Source organism: Panthera onca, chromosome E2, assembly GCF_046562875.1.
Source record: "Panthera onca isolate mPanOnc1 chromosome E2, mPanOnc1 haplotype 2, whole genome shotgun sequence".
Taxonomy (NCBI): Eukaryota; Metazoa; Chordata; class Mammalia; order Carnivora; family Felidae; genus Panthera; species Panthera onca.
In genome coordinates, this window is record NC_138353.1 from 298055 (window position 1) to 321412 (window position 23358).

Consider the following 23358-nt stretch of genomic DNA (forward strand, 5'->3'; position numbering starts at 1 on the left):
GTTGTGGTGGCTGTGAGAGAAGGGGCGGGCGGGCGGGGGGCTGTGCGGGAGGTGGAACCGTGCATAGTGCGTGGGGTGAGGGGAGAGGGTGTCACTGTGTGGGGTGCGCATCGTGTGTAGTGCGTTGCTTACTGTGACCATACACAGGTGATTCCACGTGTCTGTCCTGTGTGACTGCTGGTGCTCTAGAGGTTGGGCTGCGCGTGTCATTCTCTGTGACCACACGTGTGGGTATTTCTGTGCGTGTAACTGTGTGTGGGTGGGTGTGACCTTTGTGTTAGTTATGGTATGTGATAATTCTGCAGCCACATGCGGCTGTCACGTTGTGTGATGGTGTTTGAGACAGAGACATGGAGGTGCCCAGGAGGGCCTGATACAGCACAAAGGCCCCAGACTGTGTATGATTACACTGTGTGTTGCTTCAGTGACTGTGACTGTGATCATGGATGTGATTGTGTGATACTATGGATGTCTGGACATGTGATTGTATGTGAGAATGTGTTCTCTGTGTGTGCATGTGGGTGTGTGAGAGAATTTAAGCAGGAGACCCCAGCTGGGGACCCAGGACAGGGAGGGTGGTGGCCCAACCTGTGTGCAGGTGAGGCTCTGAGGTTCGCCCGGCCCGTGCTTATTGCCCCCAGCCTGTGACCATGTCCCCTTCAGCTCATCAGACCTTTGCATGCAGCCAGAATGAGCACATTGTCTTCCTTCCCCAGATGCATACTGAGCAGCCAGTAAGGACCATCGCTATTCCAGATGGGACATTGCAATGAAGAGGAGAGGCACAGCCTGCCTTCATGGAGCTGATGTTATTTTAGGGAGGCAGACGGTAATCAAAGAAACAAGAACTGTTTCTGAGGAGTTAGCATCCCAGCTGAGGCCTGAATAAAGGGAAGGACTCAGAATTTTCCAGGTACTTGAAATGCAAATGCCAAGGCCCCAAGGTGGGTGCAGACAAGGAGGCCCAGCTGGAGTGGATTGAGGGAAGGAGATAGGAAAGGACAGGGTCAGAATGGGGAGGCTTGTAGGGGGCAGATCTTGCAGGGCTTATGGGCCATGAATGGACTTTGATGTCTACCCTGAAAGAGGTGGGAGCCATGGGAAGCCTTTGGGCAGAAGACTGTGCTGTGACTTTAGCTCTGTAGGATTCTTGTGGTGGTTACAAGGGAAGACTGTTGGGGTGAGGGTAGAGGTAGGGAGACCTGGGAGGTGAATGCTGCTGGAGTCCTGGTTAGCAGAGTAGGTCAGATCACGATGGTGGAGGTAGAGGTGTTGATCAGTGGTCAGATAGAGATCTGTTTTGAAGGTGGAGTGGACAGGGTTAATGGGTTGAAGCGCAGCATCCAAGGGCAGAGCAAGGCTGGCTCAGGACCCTGAAAGTATTTTCGTTTGCTACAGCTGCCATCACAAAATACCACAGGCTGGGTGACTTAAACAATAAACTTTTATTTTCTCACACTCTGGAAGCTGGAAGTCCAAGATCAAAGTGTTGTTGGCAGGGTTGGTTTCTCCTGAGTCTTCCCTCCTTGGTTAGTAGATGGCCACTTTCTTGCTGTGTCCTCACCATGGCCTTTCCTCATTAGCATGCCCCTGGTCTCTCTCTCCCAGTCATACTGGAACAGGGCCTACCCACATGACTTTGTTTAATGTTAATTACCTCTTTAAAGGTCCTATATCCAAATACAGTCACATTCTAGGGCTTAGGTTAGGATATTAACATACGAATTTGGGGGGGACACACTTCACTCCATAATGGGTCGAAGGGGCATTGGTATGACTGTGGGGATACTTTGTGGGAGGCTCCTGAGGAGAGGAGAGAGAGGGTAGCATCTAGAGGAGACCCAGGTGCCAGGGAGGAACGAGCCCAGACTGACAGTAGGTGTGGGGTGACCCTGGAAACTCCATGGAAGCTTCCCTCAGGGCGTTCCTCTCTGTACAGATTGAGTCTGTGCTGTTAGAGCTGGGAGGAGTCCTGCCCTTTCCACGGCCTGAGGCCAAGGTATTCTTTGCCTTTAGCACAGCACGAGAAAAGTTTGCTGAAGAACAAGGAATGAATAACTGAATGGCAGATGGACAGACAACTGGATTCTCATTTACCTTCCATATGCACCATGGCCCTTCAACTCCATACTCCAGACCTTGGGAGACCCCTTTTGTGCTTATTCTCTGATTATTCAACCAGTGTTCTAGGCCTCTGGGCTTTCCTGAATAGACTTTCCTTTCTTCCTCTCTGTCTCTTTCTCATCCTCTCCCCAGATTTCAAACCTCATCTTTTTGAGGAAGTGTTCATTTTAACTTGGCACTGTATCAATCAGTTATCCTCTGTAATGAATAGTTTCAACAGTTCAGTTACTGACAGAAATAAGCACTTATTCCTCTCATGAGTCTAAGGATTGGCTATTCTGGCTGGGGCTTGGCTCCAGGCTACAGGTTGGGTCCATCTTTGTTGCACTTGTTTTGTAGGGCTCATGGTGATGGCAGAGATGCCAGCAGGCTTGCGCCCAGGCTCAAGACTAACATACTAGCAATGCCACTCACATTCCATTGGCCAAACGAGTCACATGGCCACACCCAAAGTTAAGGAAAGGGTATCCATGCTGTCTTTAGTGAGAGGAACCACAAATGTGGCCAAAGGTGTGTACACGAGGAGGGGTGAAGAAATGAGCCAGTAATTCCATCCACATCATCAATCCTTTTGATTTCTTTCTTTCAGTTCAGAAAAGTCAACAAAGTTAACATTTGTGATCTTGGTTTCTTTCTGATCAAGGAAGGCGACCACAGAGCATATTCAAGGACCTGCTGCAATCCATCCCGAGGATAATAATGGAGGTCGTCAGAAAAGAGATCTCCTGAGGGTCTGTGTTCACACACTTTGGCGCTCCTGAGGCCTACTCAGGGAACCGGAACAGAGGTCCTACTGAGGACATAGGGCAACATTTGCTTTTCTGGGAAAAAGAATTTAAGCAATGGTCAGTCCCCAGCATGGAAAATCCTAGTGTGGGGAGAGGTTATGGAGGCAGTGAAGCTGTGAGGAGTGTCAGGATACCTCTGAGCCTGTCAAACAAAAGAATGTTGCTGTGGAGAAGAAACCACACATGTTAGTCACACGTGGAGGAAGCTTTGAGCAGGTTCCAGAGCCAGATGTGTTGTAGGCAACCTGTGTGGACAGGAAGCCCTGCAGGTGTGGCTTGTGTGGAAAGAGTTTCAAGCAGCACTTGGCCCTCTCTGTGCACTAGGGGACTCGCCCTAGGAAAAGCCTTATCTGTATAGCACCTGTGGGAAAGTCTTTTTCCCAGTCTGACCGCATTGAGCACCAGAGGATCCATATTGGAGTGAAACCCTCCGAATGCCGTGAGTATGGAAAAACCTTCATTCAGAGCTCCACACTCACAATGCACCAGAGGACCCACACTGGAGAGAACCAGTACAAATGTAGGCAAAGCCTTCCTGGGGAACTCAGACATGTGGAAACACCTGCAGATTCGCACAGGGGAGAAGCCCTACCAGTGCTGGAATTGTGGGAAAGGCTTCAGGTGGAGCTCGCCCTGATCCACCGTCAGAGGACACACAGTGGTGAGGAGCCGTGTGAGTGTATTGAGTGCGGCAGGCCTGTGGGCAGAGTTCCACACTCAGTGTCACAAGATCCACACAGGCAAGAGGACTTACGAGTGCCTGGACTGTGGCAGAGCCTTTAAAGGCAGCGCAGACCTTGGCCAGCACCAGCGGGGCCGGATGGGTGAGAGGCCCCGTGCCTGGCGGGAGTGTGGCAAGGCCACAAGGCCTTCGTCCAGCGGTCACACCTCAGCCAGCACCGGCGCACCTACATGGGCCAGAAACCCTGCCTGTGCAGGGAGTGTGGCAAGGCCTTCAGCTACAGTTCACACCTGCTTCAGCACCACAGCACCTGGTAGCCGTGCTCTCTCCACTGCCCACATCACCTCCCACCATCTTGAAGGCCTGAGGCATCTCATCTCCCTCCTCCTACACCTCATAGACTCTCATTGCTTCCCTCCCCTTTGCCAGGGTTTGCCCTTTTACCTGGTCCTCTTTCCATATCCTTTCCTCTTTACAAATTGAGGGGACACCTGGGTGGCTCTGTCACTTAAGCATCCGACTCGTGACTTCAGCTCGGGTCATGATCTCACAGTTTGTGAATTCAAGCCCCACGTTGGGCTCTGCGCTAACAGGACAGGGCCTGCTTGGGATTCTGTTTCCCTCTCTCTCTCTGCCCCTCCCTGCTTGCTATCTCTCTTTCTCTCAAAATAAATAAAAATAAACTTAAAAAAATAAAAATTAACTTTTTTTGAGCTATAGTTCATATACCTTAAGTTCACCCTTCTAAAGTATAGAGTTCACTTTTTAGTATAATCACAAGGTTGTGCAACCATCACTGCTCTCTAATTCCAAAAGGCTTACATCACTCCCAAGACAACCCCCATGCTTATTAGCAGTCACTCTCTATTCCCTCTGCCCCTGGCCTCTGACACCCATTAATCTGCTTTCTGTCTGCATGGATTTTCTTGCTCTGATATTTTGTGTAAATGGCCTCTTAGTATTTTCTGACCACTGACAGACATACCAAAGGGATCCTAATCCAAGGAACCCTTTGTTTTCCTCAACCAAAACCCATGTCACCCGTCAAGCACTAAACTGGGCTTTGGCCTGTGGGTGGCACTGATCGCCTCTATCTCCTTGGGTCTTCTTGGTCTTCCTTATGGTTTGCTGTCTTCTGTTGTCGAAGGAACAGCCCTCAGATGCTCACTCCCAAAAATCATACCAATAAATCACCTCTTCAGTGGGCTCCTTTTGTGTACCAGTTCTGCCTCTTACTCTCTCCTGCTCAGGCAAATGACTTCACTTCTCTGGTCCTCTACTTCTTTCTCCATAATCTGGAGATAATAAACCTGACTTTGTAACATGGAGATCTGGAGATAAGATACTCTCACCTCTTCTCAGCTGATCATGATACCCTCTGCTTACCTGTGTCCACGGTGAGAGGCAAAGGTGTGCCTGTTCAGACATAGCCATACACTTAGACTCACACAGACATACAGATAACACAACTTGTATCCAGAATATATAAAGAGCTCTTATAACTCAACAACAACAAAACAATTTAAGAATGAGCAAAGGCTACCTAGGTTGTTCCATTGGTTAAGGGTCTGACTCTTGATTTCAGCTCAGGTCATGATCTCATGGGTTCACGAGTTTGAGCCCTGCGTGGGGCTCTGTGCTGACAGTGCAGAGCCTGCTTGGGATTCTCTCTCCCTTTCTCTCTCTGCCCCTCCCCTCCTTGTTCTCTCAATACATAAACAAACAAGCATTAAAAAAAAAAAAAAAAAGAATGGGCAAGGACTTAGTAAACATTTCTCCAAAGAAATCAAATGGCCAATAAGCATATGAATGATGCTCAACATCCTTTGTCATCATGGAAATGCAAATTAAAACCACACTGTGGTGGTACTTCACACCCACTGGCTACAATCAGAAAGGCAGGTAGCAATGAGTGTTGGCAAGGAGGTTGAAAAACTGGAACCCTCATCTATTGCTGGTGGGAATGAAGAATGATGCAGCCTTTGTGGAAAACAATTTAGCATTTCCACAAAAAGTCAAACACAGAGTTACCTTATGACCCATCAATTCTAAGAGAACTGAAAACATGTGCCCACACAAAGTGTTCATAGCAGCATTGTTCGTCATAGCCAAAAAGTGGAAATAACCCAATAACCCCCATCAACCAGTGAATGGATAAGCAAAATGTGATCTATTCATACAATGGAATATTATTCAGCCATAGAAAGTAACCCAGTGCTGGGACCCCTGGGTGGCTCAGTTGTTTAAGCGTCCAGCTTCGGCTCAGGTCATGAGCTTGCAGTCTGTGAGTTCGAGCCCCACACTGGGCTGCTGCTGTCAGCTCGGATCCCGTTTTGGATCCTCTGTCCCCCTCTCTCTGACCCTACCCTGATCGTGCTCTCTCTTTCTCAAAAATAATAAATATTAAAAAGAAAAAAAGAAAGTAACGTAGTGCTGACAATGGATGAACCTTGAAAACATTATGCTCAATGAAAGTAGCCAGATGCAAAGGTCACATGTTTTAAGATTCTATTCATATGGAATATCCAGAAAAGGCAAATCTGTAGAGACAGTAGATTAGTGGTTGTCAGGGGCTTGGAGGAGGGGGGATGGAGAGTGACTGCTAATGGATATTGGGTTTTTGTTTGGGGTGATAAAAATGTTCTGGAATTAGTGGTGGTGGCGGCACATCATAGTGAAAACACTACAAACCACTGAATTGTACACTTTAGAAGTGTGAACGTGAATTCCATCTTATTTTAAAAAGCTGTTATAAAAAAAAAATAGACATAGGAGCACCTGGGTGGATAAATCTGTTGAGCGTCTGACTCTTGATTTCAGCTTAGGTCATGATCCCAGGGTCGTGGGATTAAGCCCTCTGTTGGGCTCCACACTGAGTATGCAGCCTGCTTGAGATTCTATCTGTCCCTCTTCCCCGCTCTCTTTTTCTAGAAAGAAAGAAAGAAAGAAAGAAAGAAAGAAAGAAAGAAAGAAGAAAAGAAAGAAAAGACACACGTATGAATGCATGCAGACATACCCAGAGGCACCTACTAGAGGCAGGCTCTCCCACCAGCCCAGCCCCTGCCTGGAGGACGTAGCAGCTGCCTGCAGGCCCTGGATTTCATCCCACAGACCATCTCAGCACCAAGGTGGGGCATATACCACCACTGTGTGTGTCAGCCAAATCTCACTCTCAGGACTCCAGGGGGAGAGGCCCAGATGCTCCCTCTGCTAGGTAGCTGCCTTGGCATCCAGGGTCATCCAGCTACCGTGGGGAATGTGTGTGGAAGTGTAGAAGTGTGGGAATGAATGTCAGCAGTGTGCATGTTGTTAAAGTTATTCCTAGCAGCAGTTAAGGTAGTAAAAACAGATTTTATTAAGAAAAACTATTGCAAAGTGGGAAATAGACCTCATTATAGAACTGGGCTCAATTCTGAATCCAGTGAGGACAAGTGGGGATTTATAGTCAGGAAGCAGGGTGGGTACCAGCGGATAAACAGTTACTAAGAGAAAACCTCGGGGCGCCTGGGTGGCTCAGTCAGTTGAGCGTCCAACTCCGGCTCAGGTCATGATCTCACAGTTTGTGAGTTTGAGCCCCACGTCCGGCTCTGTGCTGACAGCTCAGAGCCTGGAGCCTGCTTCAGATTCTCTCTCTCTGCCTCTCCCCTGCTCATGCTCTGTCTCTGTCTTAAAAATAAGTAAAACATTTAAAAAAATTAAAAAAAAAAAGAGAAAATCTCAGGGGTAAGGGGACATTTAACAGGATTCTTGCTGAAGGCAGGCCAAGGGGATCAGACATCACAGGGTGGGGAAGGCGGGGAGGGGGAGGAACCTGAGTAGACAGTGAGAGTGATCATATTTGGAAGGTGGGAAATTCTCCCTAAACTGACTTAGCAAGACTTTTCCTGGAACTAGACTCTATAAGAAAGGACACAGGAGCTCGAGGTTTGAGGCCTCATCAAACTCTCCTCAGAACAGCCTGACTGAAGTTTGGTCATGGAGAGAATCTTTGTCAGCGTGCGAGTGTGTGATGTTGTGTGAGCGTGTGTTCAAGTGCAGATGCACACCCCACCAGTGGCCACCCCAAGGAGTGAACGGAGAGCCCTGAGGCCCCATGGACTCCCCCTTGCCCGGATACCCAGACTCTGCCTCCTGCAGCCAGTGCCCCAGTGCCCACAGCTCTCTGCCCTCCACACAGCATCTGGACAGCTCTTTGCACGCAGATGTTTGATATAAGAACAACACTGGTGAGCAATCAATAGTAACAGGCAAAGAACTTGAAGACCACCTGGCCTTACAGAAAGAATGAATTGCCCTGGGGACATTCTCCGGATAGGCCCCTGCTCCTGTGTGGTGCTGTGTCAGCCTCTGCCCTGACCATCGGGCGCCAGCAGAGCTCAGTCTTTTCCATGTGAAAGCCCAGGCCCCTACAACTGCTGCCCTCGCCCCCTGGCCAGCCACACTCCCGCAGGGCCATTCATGCTAGTTGTTGGTTGCACTTCTTTCTCATCACCCGACCGCAGCCGATCTGTGACCATCATTCACCTGCCCCAGAGGGAGGCTGCTTCCTGGTGCAACAACACTCGCACCCAACATACGCTTTCTCTACCAGTTAACATGTTAAATCCTTGCAGGCTGGGGGTCACCATCCCCATTTTACAGACAAGGAACATGAGGGACAGAAGCAGAGAGTGAAGACCCAGAACTCATCTGGGGAGGGCTGGGCTCCAAACCCATGGAACTGGTTTTAGCTGGTTACGCCTGACCACCCCTTGAGGGAAGGAAGCAAAGTATGCTGAGGACTGGCACTGTCACATCCCTTCTCCTCCCTCCACTTTGCTGCCAAGACACGGTCCCTGTTTTTACAGAGGCTGAGTGGGCGGCCCACTGCAAGCCTGCCCCATCCATGCCATGTGGTGCCTCAGAGGGTCCCCCGCTGCCCAGGTCTTCCTGCCTCTCAGCCTGGTCCCTGGGGCTCACGCGGAACGCTCTCCCAAGGGTGCACTGCCTGAGGCAGTCTTGCTCCTACAAAACCAAGTTGCCTCTTCTCCTGGGAGACTCCTGAGCATTCTGACCTACACTGCCTCCGGTCAGCTGACACCTCTTCTCTGGTGTGCTGTGGTAGAAGCTGTGACACTTGGCTGGGTAAGGAGGTGTCACTGGTCACCAGCTGTGCAGGGTCATTGTGCAATAGAGTAGAACTCAGCAGATCTGGGGTGTCCAAACTGCATATTACAAAGAATGGATTGGCCCTTGGATGGCAAGCCCTTGGAATATCCTGCCTGATAAGAGTCTTTCCTTACTGGGAGCCTTAGGCTACGTCTGTGATTTATGATGGGGACCTTGAGTCACACTGTACCAGGCTGATCTCTGAGACAGCTTGAGGCTCAGTAACTAAAGTCAGTCATGCAGGCATTCTGCATGTATGTGGTCACCCCCGGTAAATATCAGCAGGCTTGGGTGACCTTCCCTGGCTGCCAGTACTCCATGTGTATTGTCACTCTTAGCAGGAAGTATGGAGCCGTCTGTGTGACTGCACTGGGACAGGACAAATGGCAGCTTGTACCTGGTGTCTCCTGGATTTGTTTGTGTACTTTCTACCTTTGTGATTATAATCTTATCCTTTTCACTATAATAAACAGTATCTCTACCTTTTCTGACTTCTAGGAGTCCTTGTGAGTCACTGAACCTGCAGGTGGTCTTGGGGACTCCCTTACAGTCATTTTGCATTTGGTGTCTCGCTGGTTCACTCACTCATTCCCTGTGGATTTGGGTCCTGCCATGTGACAGGGGATGGGTCTATAGAGGCATGAGACAGGGATGTGTGCTAAAGGGGCTCTAGGTCCAGGGTGGGCTCTGAATGAGGACACGGACAATGACAACACAAGGTCCGTGCCGCCGTGGGGGGCACAAGGGGATTCAGCCAGTGAGGAGGTGCCCTGGAGCTGATACCAAGGACAGGAGACCAAAACAAGCTGGGATTGGACAACAAAGGCTGCCTGTGGGATGGCTGGAAACGAACCTGGAAAGATGGGCTTTGGTGGTTGAGTGCAGCGGCTTCAAGGCCAGACTGTACTCTGATGGCCACAGAGAATCCGAGTGAAGCTGTGCAGAGAAGTGAAAGACCACACCTGTGCTGGGACAAAGGAACGGCTCCAGGAGGCATGTGACCAACGTCTGGACTGAGCAATGGCTGCCCAGCTCCTATTTTTGCCTTTGCCTCAAGTCAGCCAGATGAGGACTTGACCTGCTTTTTCAGGTGCGACCCAATCACCCCGCCATCTCACATTCTCAAGGGAACATTAAATTCTAGAGCTGCCTCCTTACAGTAAATACCCCTGGCATATACTGAAAGGGATGGGGGAACTGTTTGCCACTCTGTTCCTATCTGCTAACTGCCATGTTTTCATCCTGAAAAACGAGTGGCTTCTAGCTGGTGGCCTCAGGCAAGTGGTTTAACTTCTCAAAATCTCAGCTCCTTTTCTATGAAGTGGGGTTAACAATATCTGCACCCCATGGCTGCTGAGAAGATGAAATGGAGTGATGTGTGTAAAGTGCTTATGAAGTGTTAAAGTCTTACACGAATGTCACTGTCTTGACTGATTTTAATGAAGTCTTTGTGCTGAAGCTGATGAATGACACACAAAGTCTTTTTAAAGGTTGGGCTTTGTGACACACACACATTTCAGCATTATAAACCTTACTTTTTGGCAGAGGAACAAAACAAAGCCAAAAAAACAAAAAACAAAAAACAAAAAACAAAAATAACAAAACAACCTCAAACCAAGCCACATGATCTAAAACCATGTGGCCTGAGTTAATACAAGGCACAAACAACTGATAAAAGCATCTTTTAAGTTTTTTGTTTTTAAATTTCATTTTTCCCCCGAGGTAAAAACCAAAATGAACTCTGTTCCAGGCCTGCTGAGAAGACCATCCATACCTGTGGATCTCTCCTACCACCTGGTGGATATCTGTGGAACCCGGAGCATGGAGAATGGGAGGGGCTGTTGTTCCTCTTGAAGGCTCACTCCGCTTTCTCACCGTGTGACCCTGCAGAGAGAAGTGTATATGATGTGCAAGAGGGCTGCTCTGCACAGTTCCTGCCACTCACAGGGCCCCCTGCTGGATGAAGAACAACACACCAAGGACAGACAGAAGGTCTCTACCCCATCTGGCACATCCCCAGTTCACTGATGGATGAGAACCAAACAATTGCCAAGGGTTTTTTGATAGTTGCTGCACTCACATGGCATCTCCTGGGAATGAATTCTCCAATGCTGGGCCAGGGATCTGCTCTAGCTGAAGGCTTTCCCACATTTGTGACACTCAAAGGGCTCCTGTCTGGCATGAATCCTCTGATGCAGAACAAGGGCCGCAGCCTCAAGGGAGGTTTTCTGACACAGGCTGCATATGAAGGGCTTGGCACCCACGTGGACGCGCTGGTGATGCGGCTGAAGGCTTTGCTGCATGCATGGCACGCATAGGGCTGTTCCCCCCGTGTGCACCCGGTAGTGCTCAGTGAGGTGTGACATCTGGATGTAAGCCTTGCCACACTCGTTGCACTTGTTGGGCTTCTCCCCGGCGTGTGTCCTGAGGTGGAGGGTGAGGGAGAAGCTCTGCACAAAGGCCCTTCCACAGTCTCCACAAACAAAAGGCTTCTCCCCAGTGTGGATCCTCTTGTGCGGAGTGAGGAACGTGCTCTGGATGAAAGTCCTCCTGCATTTTCCACACATGTAGGGCCGCTCACCCGTGTGCACCCATTGCTGCAGGACCAGGGCTGAAGAATTGCTGAAGGGTTTCCTGTACTCATCGCATGTAAACGGTTTCTCATCACTATGGATCTTGAGGTGCTGGGTCAAGTAGGAGCTCTGGCTGAAGGTCTTCCCACATTCTCCACACGTGTAGGGCCGCTTGCTGGTGTGCACTCACTGGTGCTTGGCCAGGGAGGAACTCTGGCTGAAGGCGTGGCCACAGGCATTGCATGCATATGGCTTCTCACCCGTGTATGTCCTCAGGTGCTTGCTGAGGGACTAGCTCTAGCTGAAGGCTTTCCCACATTCCTGGCACGTGTATGGCTTCTCTCCTGTGTGGCAGTGCTCGTGTTCGGTCAGGGATGAGCTGAGGCTGAACACCTTGCAGCATGTGTGACACTCATATGGCTGCTCTCTTTCGTGGGTTCTGTGGTGGACCAGGAGGGCCGAGGAGTTGGTGAAGGCTCTGCCACACTCATGACAGGTGAACAGCTTCTCCCCAATGTGGACTCGCTGGTGCTGTACGAGGTGAGTGCTCTGGCTGAAGGCATGCCTGCGCTCACCACAGGTATATGCTTCTTGCCTGTGTGTACCTGCTGGTTCTTGGCCAGGGACGAGTTCTCTCAGAAACGCTTGCTGCAGTAGCCACACGCATAGGGCTTTTCACCTGTGTGGATGCATGGTGCTTACGAGGCATGAGTTCTTGCTGAAGGCCTGTCCACATTGCCAGCATGTGTACAGCTTCTTGCCAGTGTGGGTTCTCTGGTGCTGAATGACATGTGTGTCTGTCCAAAGGCCTTCCCACACTCCTTGCATGTGTAGGGCTTCCATTTAGTGGGAACCCACTGATAGCCCGCAAGGCATGCGTTCTTGCTAAAGCCATCTTTGCACCCACCATACACCAATGTATCCTCCTCAGTGTGAACTCCTCGTGGGTGACTAAGGCCTGGAAAAGAGCTGAGGGCTTCCATACACATATAGTCTCCTTGTCAGGGCACCCCCGATCTAGGACTGAAACACAGGTGAGGCCCTTCTTGCCAACCTGGCTTGTGAGATCTTGCACCACTGGGGATTGCCCTGATGCTCAACAAGGAATGGGCGCCAGAAGAAAGTTCCTGCAAGGTTCCACTCTGGGCTCTTCTTCCTCTGGCTGCGTGTCACTGCTCGGCAGTGTCTGTCACCTGGCCTTCATGCTCTGTGACTTCTCTCACGATGGTGTGCCAGAAATCCTGCCTTGTGAGTCCCATTGTCATCTGCCCCCGAAGCAGAGCACCTTTGTCTAGAGGTAGCCATGCAGCTCGGGGCCCAGGCTTTGAGCCTGAAAAATAAGCAAAGAAGTATGCTCAGGATCCAACCTGAACATGCACAGCCAATCGGGAAGATGGACAGAACCGCAGCAGTCAGACTGGACAGTGCAGGTATGTGGCTTTCAGCAGGGCTCTTGCAGTTGAGGACAGAAGAGTGAATGGATCAGGGTCTGGAAGACCACCCACAGGCTTGGTGATTCCTCACACAGTTCTCAGCACAGAGTCATACTCACGGCTGTGACTGATTAGAGCAAAAGGACATCAGGCAAAATCAACAAAGGGAAAAGGCGCAGGGGCAGAGTCCTCTCCCAGTGGAGCCACACAGCATGCACCTAACCCCTCCAGCTCTGGATTCTGACACTGAAGTGTTGTCTACAGTTTGTCAGAGGCTCAGAGCTTAGGGTTTTACTAGAGGCTGGCCATGCAGGCACTGGCTGTGTAGCACGTACCAAAATTCTGGGATCCCAGAAGGAAAGTAGGGATTCAGTGTAAATCAAGTTGTTTGTACAAATGGCTTGGGTGCAGTGAGCCATTCTTATCGTTTAGGGAATGGGGGGGGATCCTACCATAATCCAAGTTGCCAGACACCAGCCAAAGGCCAACCCTGTGCTAGGCCTCTCTGAGAATGGTGGCCTCATGCCTGCTGTCAACTCTCTTCTGCCCAGTAGGGAGGAAAAGTGGTAGAACAGAGCACAGAAAGTCATGGGCCAAGGCCACCGAGAGCTGCCTCACCTGTCAGCTGCCACTATTTTACAACCACGCCCTCACTAGAACAGGGCCTGGTCAACAGAATGGAAAACAGAAACCTGCACGCGAATGCTCATAGAGAACTATTCTTTTTTTTTTTTTTTTAATGTTTTTTTATTTCTGAAGGAGAGAGAGACAGAGCATGAGCGGGGGTGGGGCAGAGAGAGAGGGAGATACAGAATCTGAAGCAGGCTCCAGGCTCCAAGCTATCAGCACAGAGCCTGACATTGGGTTCAAACTCACAAGCTGTGAGATCATGACCTGAGCCGAAATTGGATGCTTAGCCAATTGAGCCACCCAGTTGCCCCTCACAGAGAACTATTCTTAAGGGTTAGAAGCCAGATACAGAAAGGCCACCATAGTAACACATGTATCTTTGTGAAAAATAAGTGAATTTATATGTATCTATATGAATATATTTATATAAACTTCACTTATATGAAAAGTTCAGAAGATGCAAATCATAGAGACAGAAGACAGATTAGTGGCTGTCAGATGCTGGGGGAAGTGAATGAAGAGACTGTTAAATGACTGTCGGGTTTGTTTTCAGGCTCCTGCACCTACTAGCTCTTTTCTGTTGGATATACACTGCACCTCCTTGCCCCAGGAGGAGAAATAAACTGATCTGAAGCATGGTGACTGTAGTTATAACACTGTACTATATACTAGAAATTTCCTAAGACAGTTAGTTGACTGTAAGCATTCCCACCACAGAAAAAAACATCGCAACTATGTGAGGAGATGGATATATCTATTATTTGGATTGTGGTAATCATTCACAATGTATATCAAAACACCATGTTCTACACTTTAAAGATACACAATTTTTAACTGTCAATTATACGTCAAAGTTAGGGGGAGAAATTAATAAAAAAAACTGACCTGATAGACCTTTACTTCACTCACCTGGACCTCTCAGAACATCTGTCTCCATAGTCCAGGGGTCTTCCCACTGTTCCAGCTTGGAGATCACATCTGGTTTGCAGCCGGGGAGTCCTGCCTATAGTTAGAAAGTAGAAGGGAAATGTTGGTGCTGTTGTCACAAGCCAGCCAGAACCCAACAGGCCCAGTAATGCAGTGTGTGTGCCTCAGGCACAGTAGAGGTCTCTCCCTGGTGATGTGGGAAAGGGTGTCCACTCTGCACAGAAGGGACCCAACTGGGGGACACAGGTCAGAGCAAGGACCTATCTGGGTGTGGGTTACTGGGGACAAGGCAGGGGATAAATACACCCATGTAGTGAACACATGTGGAAACAGACATGTGACATGGATGAAGAAGAGACAGGGAAACCTCACCCAGGGACCCAAGTTGCTGTAGTTCCTCAGCATCACATCATGGTACAGGATCCTCTGTGTGGGGCCCAGAAGCCCCCATTCCTCCCATGTGAAGTCCACCACCACATCCCTAAATGTCACCGGCTTCTGAAACATCCCACATGCAGTGGCTCAGCCGTGGGTACTGTCTGGCCAGAGCCAGCCCCATAAGGAACAGCAGAATGTGAATGCTCTGGGAAACATCCTATGGTCATGGTTGGAGGGGTGGCTCATTCTGTGAGTGGCACTATTATCACCTTGACACTGGGTGCCATGGTCCTACCTGAATAGTTGTGTCTTCTCTGTTAAAGTTTTACCCCTCAGTGAAAAGGCATTTGGAAGTAGGGTCCTTGGCGGGGATTAGGTTTAGATGAGGTCATGAGGATGAGGACCCAGGATGGGACTAGTGCCCTCATAAGAAGAGGGAAAAACCAAAGTGTGCATGTTCTCACCTTGCTTTCTACCCAGTGTGTGAGGACACAGAGAGAAGGCAGCTTGTGTGCAAGCCAGGAAGAGAGCTCTCAGCAGAACCCAGGCCTGCTGGCACCCTCATCTTGGACTTCTAGCCTTCAAAACTGTGAGAACTAACTTTGTCGATTAAGCCACAGAGTTCATGGTATTTTGTTATGGGAGTCTAAACAGATTAAAGCACAATGATTTTGGGTGCCTGGGTGGCTCAGTCGATTGAGCATCCGACTCTTGGTTTTGGCTCTGGTCACGATCCACGGTTCATAGGTTTGAGCCCCACATTGGGCTCCAAGCTGACAGTGCAGGGCCTGCTTGGGATTCTCTCTCTTTCCCTCTCTCTCTGTCCCCCCCCCCCCCCGCTCTCTCTCTCTCTCTCTCTCTCACACACACACACACACACACACTCAAGATAAATAAATACAATGTTAAAAAAAAAGAATTGAACTTAAAAAAAAAAAAAAAAAAGACACAGTGATTCCTCATCACTTCCCAAAACACTCAGCTTTGTGGCCACCAGAGGGACAGCTGGATGGTCCTTACCAGCCCCCCACAAAGCCATCTATCACACCTGCATGGTCTGCATCCCCTTTAAGGTTGGGCAGGGGAGGCTTGGAGGATGGGATGGCATCTGACACCAGCCACATGTGCTCTGAGGCCATTAAGTGTCCCCAACCTGAATTTTACTGCTCCACAGCGGCACTCCTAGCTTGTGGCAATAATCCCTCTGCCTGTGTGTGTGGCTGTCTTCTTGGGGACCCCGTTAAAAAAAGGGCCTGTCAGGAGGCAGCAATTTCAGAGCAACTACTTACCACCCAAAACCCCCAACCACCTATCTAGACACTGCTCATGCCACCATTCATTCATTTGCCTGTTAATATCTTCCAGGTGTCTGTACATGCCAGGCTCTGCTCTGTCCCTTTCCTGGATCCTGGATAAACAGTGTGACCGGGGCGCCTGGGTGGCGCAGTCGGTTAAGCGTCCGACTTCAGCCAGGTCACGATCTCGCGGTCCGTGAGTTCAAGCCCCGCGTCAGGTTCTGGGCTGATGGCTCGGAGCCTGGAGCCTGTTTCCGATTCTGTGTCTCCCTCTCTCTCTGCCCCTCCCCCGTTCATGCTCTGTCTCTCTCTGTCCCAAAAATAAATAAAAAACATTGAAAAAAAAAAAAAAAAAAACAAAAACAGTGTGACCATAAACAGCCTGTGTCCCAGATCTTCCCAGGCATGGGACTTCCTCCAAGGTGACTTAGATTGACAGGGTCATTAAGCGCCACCCTGGAGTGAAGACAGAAGGAAGACAGGAGGAATGGCCAGGGCAGAGGAAGGCACCCTGTCCCAGAACTCATGCTCCTTGGGGGTTGCGGCTCTAGTCCTGTGCTGAGGAGTAGAAGTATCACAGAAGCAAGGGCAGAAAGGAGTATGCCTGCTGGGACTGCTGGCATTATGGGGAACTCATGTGGAAGGCATCTGCTGGGAATGCAGCATCTTGGGCCTTGGGCTTGTCCTCCTTGACACTCCCCTGAAAAGGAAGAACTGCGGGAGGGCAGGAGATATGAGAGAGGCCAGATCTGCCCTCAGGTCCCAGAGACACAAGCCCCAAAGGCCCCTCACCTCACATCCCTCCCCTCACGGGCCACTAGCCTCTCTCCCAGGGGCTCCAGCCCTCCCAGTCCAGACCCTCCCACAAGTGTTGCTCCTGCTTACCTTCCAGGGCTTGGCAGAACCAGAGCCCCTAACATATGGCAGGCATGCTGTGGGCCCCTTACATCAGCTCACTTGATCCTCACTCTGTTCCTGAGAGTGATGGTTAGGATCAACACTACCAGACCCATCTTACACTAAGGAAACTAGGCGTCAAGGGGGAAGACGCTTGCTTGAATTGAGCTTCTGCGGGGAAGCACCCCCACATGTCCCCACCCATGACCAACCAAGATAATGAGTCCTGTGGAGAAGGCTGTATCCACGTGGACCCATACCCCCCAGAATTAGTCTGGGGATGTGGCAGCCCACCTGGGCTCTGGTGAAGGGGTCTATATAGCTGCCATGGACCCATGGTGATCCAGAGGATGAAAAATACTTGGAGTAGGAAGCCCAGAAACTGCAGTTCCACCATGTGCCACTAACTGGCCACATCCCTGCTCTGGACCTATTTCTTCTTGGGTACAAAAAAGACAGGAGGATGGATGGCATTAAGTCTCAGAAAGCCTTTGTGAAATATAATATAACACAGGAACACCTCATGGTGCCCCTGCTGCCAGAAGCCACACCACCTTTACACCCTCCATCCTGTCCTGGCTCCCAGGCTGGGCAGGGGGTCACTGAGCTCAGGCCTCCACAGTAAGTGGTCCTCTGATTCAATGCTTGGAAGTTGGGCCTCAGACCCCCGCCTCTAAAACAGAAACTACCCATGAGCCTAGGCTGAGTCCCTATGGGCAGCTGTGGCTCCACACCACGCCCAGGCTGCAAACTTCTCAAGGGGTTATTGTCCAATGCTGGCCAAGTTCCCTAACATGAGGAAAAAGAGGTACTATCATCACCCTCTTATACAAGTGGGGAAAGGGGGCCACAGAGAGATTAAATCAAAGGTGTGAAGCAAGTGATAGGTGAGGATGTGAACTCAGGTAGTCAGTCAGACTTGAGTCTATGCTCTCAAAAAGATACACTGTTAATAGAGGTATGAGTGCTCAGCTCAATCAGTTTTGACCAATGTACACATCTGTGTAGCAACCATCCAGACTAAGCTCTAGAACTTTCTGAGGATGGAAATGTCCTGGAGCTGTGCTGTCCAGTTCAGCAGCCATATGCCCCATGTGGCTCCTGAACAGCAAAAAACACAGGTGGTGTGACTGAGAAACTGGATGTGTAATTTGAAGTCTAACTGATTCACATTTTAATATCTACATGTGGCTGTTAGCTACCATTTTGGACAGCTCAGCACTAGGACTTTTCAGAACTATGGACAGCTCCCACCAGGCACACTTTCCAGGCAAAGCCCTACCCAGCCCCAGGGTGATTACTGCTGGGATTTCTGGCGGCACACATGAGCTGTGCCTATTCTTGAACTTTATACAAAGTAAATCGTATGCTGTGTAATAGTCTGAGGATTCAGCCCCATGCTATCAGTTTTATGGACATCACTGGTAGCAGACACCTGTCAGGATGCCTCTACAGAGACTGTTTGGGGACAAAGTGAGATACCAAGTAGGCAAGTGCTCAGAAGAGGGGAAAAGCGATAGTCCCAGCTGTCTTGAATTCAGTTCCTGACAGACTCCCAGTAGGGAAGGGCTGATGTGAGGCCTTTTGCCCCTCCGCACAGGGGTGAAAGTGGAGAACTGATCCCTGGGGCCCTGATGCACCCAGTGCCCACACCTTCCTCCCAGTGTCATTCCTAGACTGGAGACAGTGAGTGTGAGGGATAAGTGGAGTCTGTCAGACCTAGAATCAAATCCACCTTACCACTCTCTGCTGGGTGACCTTGGGTTGTTCAATCCCCTGAGGCCTGGGTTTTTTAATCTGTAAAACTGGGTAATAGTGAAGGCTGTTTATTCATTCATTCAACAAATACTCCATGGACTGTGCACAATATCATGAAACTTGCAGTCTATGATGAATGGGAACAAGTATAAAGTCTTCAAATGTGTAAAAAACATATGTGTAAAATGTGTAAAAGTGCTAAAAAAAAAAACCCATAATGTAGATGTGTGTGGCACCTGTTTTGGGTCAGGTGGTTAGGGAGGGCCTCTGAGGTAATACCTAAATTTAAATGCTATTCAGCAACCAGGGGGTGGGCCAAGGGAGAGCTATAGGTGAGGCCTGTAAACAGGAAGAAGTCAGGTCATGCAGGGCTCAGAAGGCATGGGAAGTGTGGATCTGGTCAAATTAGGGGTCAGCAAACTCGGCTCCACTTACTGCCTATTTCTGCAGAGACCATGAGCTGAGAATAGTTTTTCCATTTTTAAGTGGTTGGGAGGGAAAAGTCATCAGATTAACGTTAAGTGAAATTCAGATTTCAGCATTCAGTGAAGTTCTGGATTTCATCAGGACAAAAAAAAACGTGTGGGTATGTGTTTTCTCTCTCGTTAGATAAGTATCTACTTGATTTGACATCCTTGGTTTTGCCTCTTGGCCTGCAAAGCTGAGAACATTTGCTACCCAGTGCTTTACAGGGAGAGTTTGCCGACCTGCTGTGACAGCCAGGGCAGGGACGGAAGGTTTAAGGTAGAGGTGGCCTCACTGTTCAGGGTGTAAAGACCCCTCTGGTGCTGTGTGGAGAGCAACAGAGGGGGCAGGGGGAGGCAGGAGACCTGTGAAGAGGTGACAGTCTGGACTAGGCTGAGGATGGCAGGGCAGCAGAGTGAAGGCAGCAGGAGCAGCGCATGTTTTGAGGAAGATCTAGTTTCTGAAAATGTCCAGCCCTGTGACCACCACCCTGCCATGTGCCTCACCTGGCTCCTCAGGTTCCATTGCCTGCTACTCTGCTCCGTCTCTGGGCTGCTTGACCTCAGCAGTTACAGGACAGGGGGCATGCGGTCTTAGTCCCAGACAAAGAGCCCAGGTTGTGGGAGAGAGCCACCGCCTCCTCCCATCTACTCCCATACGGCAATCAGGCTTCTGGCACTCACTTAGGGGCTCAGGGCTGGAATTCTGGAAAATGGAGCACTGCTGGGTGAGCAAAGGCAACAGGGAGTGGGTGTGGCCATACACGTGGGCTTCCCTGGGACAGACCCAACTGCTTCCTTCCCCCAAATGGAAAACACATGTCTACACAAAAACCTGTAAGTGAATGTTCACAGCAGCATTATTTGGGTAAACAAACTGGTATATCCATATAATGGAGTATTACTCAGCTATAAAAATAAATGAAGTACTGACACATAGGACAACATGGATGGACTTTAAAAACATGCTCATGGGGCGCCTGGGTGGCTCAGTCGGTTAAGCGGCCGACTTCAGCTCAGGTCACGATCTCACGGTCCGTGAGTTCGAGCCCCGCGTCGGGCTCTGGGCTGACAGCTCGGAGCCCGGAGCCTGCTTCCGATTCTGTGTCTCCCTCTCTCTCTGCCCCTCCCCCGTTCATGCTCTGTCTCTCTCTGTCTCAAAAATAAATAAAACATTAAAAAAAAAAATAAAAAAAAATAAACATGCTCAGTGAAAAAAGCCAGACACAACAAACCCATACATTGTATGGTCCCATTTAATTTATATCACATGTCCGGAACAGTGAAAGATTAATTAAGAGAGAATTAACAGAAAGATTAATGGTTGCCAGAGGCTGCGGAAAAGGGGAATGGGGAGTGATAGCTAAGGGGTATGGGCCATAAGCACGCACCTGAGTTCACACCTGCAGACACAAAGGAGGTGTCACACACACAAAACACCCCTTCCCCACACAGACATGCACGGTGACACACCTGACCACTCACACACACCTGAAGTCTCATCTGCACACACAAATGGTGTCACACATGGGGCACCTGGGTGGCTCAGTCGGTTGAGCATCTGACTTCGGCTCAGGTCATGATCTTACAGTTCATGAGTTCGAGCCCCGCGTCAGGCTCTGTGCTGACAGCTCAGAGCCTGGAGCCTGCTTTAGATTCTGTGTCTCCCTCTCTCTGCTCCTTCCCAGCTCATGCTCTGTCTCTGTCTCCCAAAAATGAATAAACATTAAAATTTAATAAAAAAAACACACACACACAAATGGTGTCACACATGCAATACGCTCTTCTCTGACATGCACCAGCGGTAACATGCCCAGTCAAATGCACATACCTGAGGTCACACTGCAGACACAGGCAAGGGCTGTGCTGGGGTCCCCACACACAGGAGGTCTCATCTGCCCACACACGTGGTGCTTCGTATGCAATACACCCTTCACTTCTGAAACGCACAGGTGGTGACACACTCAGCCACGTGCACACACCTGAGGACACACCTACACAGACAAGTGACGCACTGGGTCCCCCCCCCCCCCACCCCGCGCCCCCGCCATCTCATATACACACTCGGGTGGTACCTGACATGCAAGACAGCCCTCCTCTGACACGCACACGTGCAGTGTCACACTCGGCCACACACAGCTGAGGTCTCATGGGCACGCATAGGTCTCTTCCTCATACCCTGCGGCACGCGCACACGGTCCCTCCTCTCTCCCCTCCCCCACGACCTCCCGCGACCCATCGCCGGGCCCGCGCTCCCCTCCGAGCCCCACCCGGCCACCAGTCACTCCCGCTGCGTACACGCGGAACTCGTCGTCCCTCACACTCACGAAAGCCACCACGCCGGGACCGCAGACTCACCTCGGCCGCGGGCCCCTGTCAGAGGCGGGCAGCGCCGCCAGCCGCCAGCCTCCGCACACGCCGAAGGCACTTCCGGCTGTCACTTCCGCCGACGGCCCGCGCCCGGCTCGGGACCGGACCTCGGAGGGGGCCCTGCCCGCTGCATACCAGGGGCCGGCACAGGTGACTCGCCTTGTGGGAAATGGAGTCCAGAGGGCGACGAGCCACGAAGGGAGCGTGGGAACGTGTTGATGAGCCGCTGTCGCGGGGGACCAGACGGATATGAACACGCATGGATCTATGTAAGTTCTTGCAGATATGCAGCGGACTTTTTTCTTTCCCTTCGCACACTCACGTACGCCCACACTCGTCTAACTATAGTTTGGGGTATTCCCCCCCCCCCCAACCCCTGAGCCCTGTGCATCCTGTGAAGCTTCAGCAAATGCCCTCTAAGAACCAGTAATTCTTCCAATTACTCAAGAAACTCAAGAAACCACACCATTACCTTCTATATAGTCATATGCTCATTTCTCCCAATTACGTCCTTTTTGTTTTCATTTTTTAGTGAAGCCCGCATAGAAAACCATGCACAGCACTCTGCTGTGCCTGGTGGAGTCGACTCCTGATGTGCAGGCTAACCTTCTCTACCCTTCCTTCCCACTAGTCAGTTGATCACAAGGGGAGATTAAAGAAATCAGCCACTTATCTTAGACTAGAATTGTGCAAGAGCTTTCTAAGGTTGAGGGAGATGTTCTATTTGTAACTACTGAGCAGTTGGAATGTGGCTAAAGTGATTGAAGAACTCAATATTTACTAATTTTGGGTGAATTTAAAATTACATCTAAATAGCTATACCTAGCTAGTGATTACGATGGACAACTTGGTACATCTAGATGTTCACCTTGGATCTCCTTACAAGGAGACCTATAGGAGACTGTTCTTTAGACGATGCAGATTTCTTTTTTTTTTTTTATTTAAAATTTTTTTTTTAACGTTTATTTATTTTTGAGACAGAGAGAGACAGAGCATGAATGGGGGAGGGTCAGAGAGAGGGAGACACAGAATCTGAAACAGGCTCCGGGCTCCGAGCTGTCAGCACAGGGGCCCGATGCGGGGCTCGAACTCACGGACCGCGAGATGGTGACCTGAGCTGAAGTCGGCGCTCAACCGACTGAGCCACCCAGGCGCCCCTAGACGATGCAGATTTCTTACCAGTTACCTTTTGCACAAATGACTTGAATCTCTCTGAGGATGTACAAGGAGATACTGAAAATGGGGAACTTGGCTGTTGGCCACAATTTACGTGTGGGCATAATTTGGGCTGATACAGGGAATTTAATAAAATAACTTAGAAATATATGTGCTAAAATAGCTTGCAGGAAAATGTGTGAAGTCAAAGCTATTTTATACTTAACTGGTTCCATTAACTCAAGGTTCATGCATGTGTGCCTATATAAGAACGGGTGTGGCTAAGAATTTAGTGTGTGTGTGTATGACAGAAAACAATGAAACCAATTATCAAACTTACTTTAACTTGAAAGAGTTGAGATTTTTAATTTAAATTTATTTTTTGAACTGGTAATACTTTTACATATTTCAAAATTCCAAAAATACCAAAAGATATAAAGTAAAAATCATTCCTCATCCCTTTCCCCCCACTTCTCCTCCCCAAGAGCAACTAGTATGCTTGGTTACTTTATACCCTTAGGAGATATTGTGTATGTGTGTGTATGTGTGTGTAAGCAAAGGATTTTTTACACAAATGGAAACATACTTTACATACTGTTTTACACCTTTTCATTTAACAATGTATCTTGGAGCTCTTTCCCATATTAGTACATAAAGACAGTCCCCATTTTTAAGACTGTGTCATGCTCCATTCCAGCAATCACTAACCCAGTTCCCCAGGGTGGACAGAGGTTGT

The 23358-nt window shown here is 49.6% G+C and overlaps 1 long non-coding RNA gene across 2 annotated transcripts; it reads right to left on the minus strand.

Annotated features, from left to right (window-relative positions):
* Positions 1-2816: 2816 nt before the first annotated feature.
* On the minus strand, positions 2817-22348 carry LOC145713193 (uncharacterized). Of its 2 annotated transcripts, XR_014136172.1 has the most exons (6): positions 21456-22348; positions 20929-21036; positions 14264-14381; positions 10517-12645; positions 6373-6521; positions 2817-2945 (listed from the first exon to the last, which is right to left on the minus strand). It is a non-coding gene; the product is annotated as an uncharacterized LOC145713193 (long non-coding RNA). The 2 variants fall into 2 exon arrangements; XR_014136171.1 differs by lacking the exons at positions 2817-2945; positions 6373-6521 and having other exon boundaries at positions 10161-12645; positions 21456-22336.
* Between the last annotated feature and the right edge of the window lie 1010 nt (positions 22349-23358).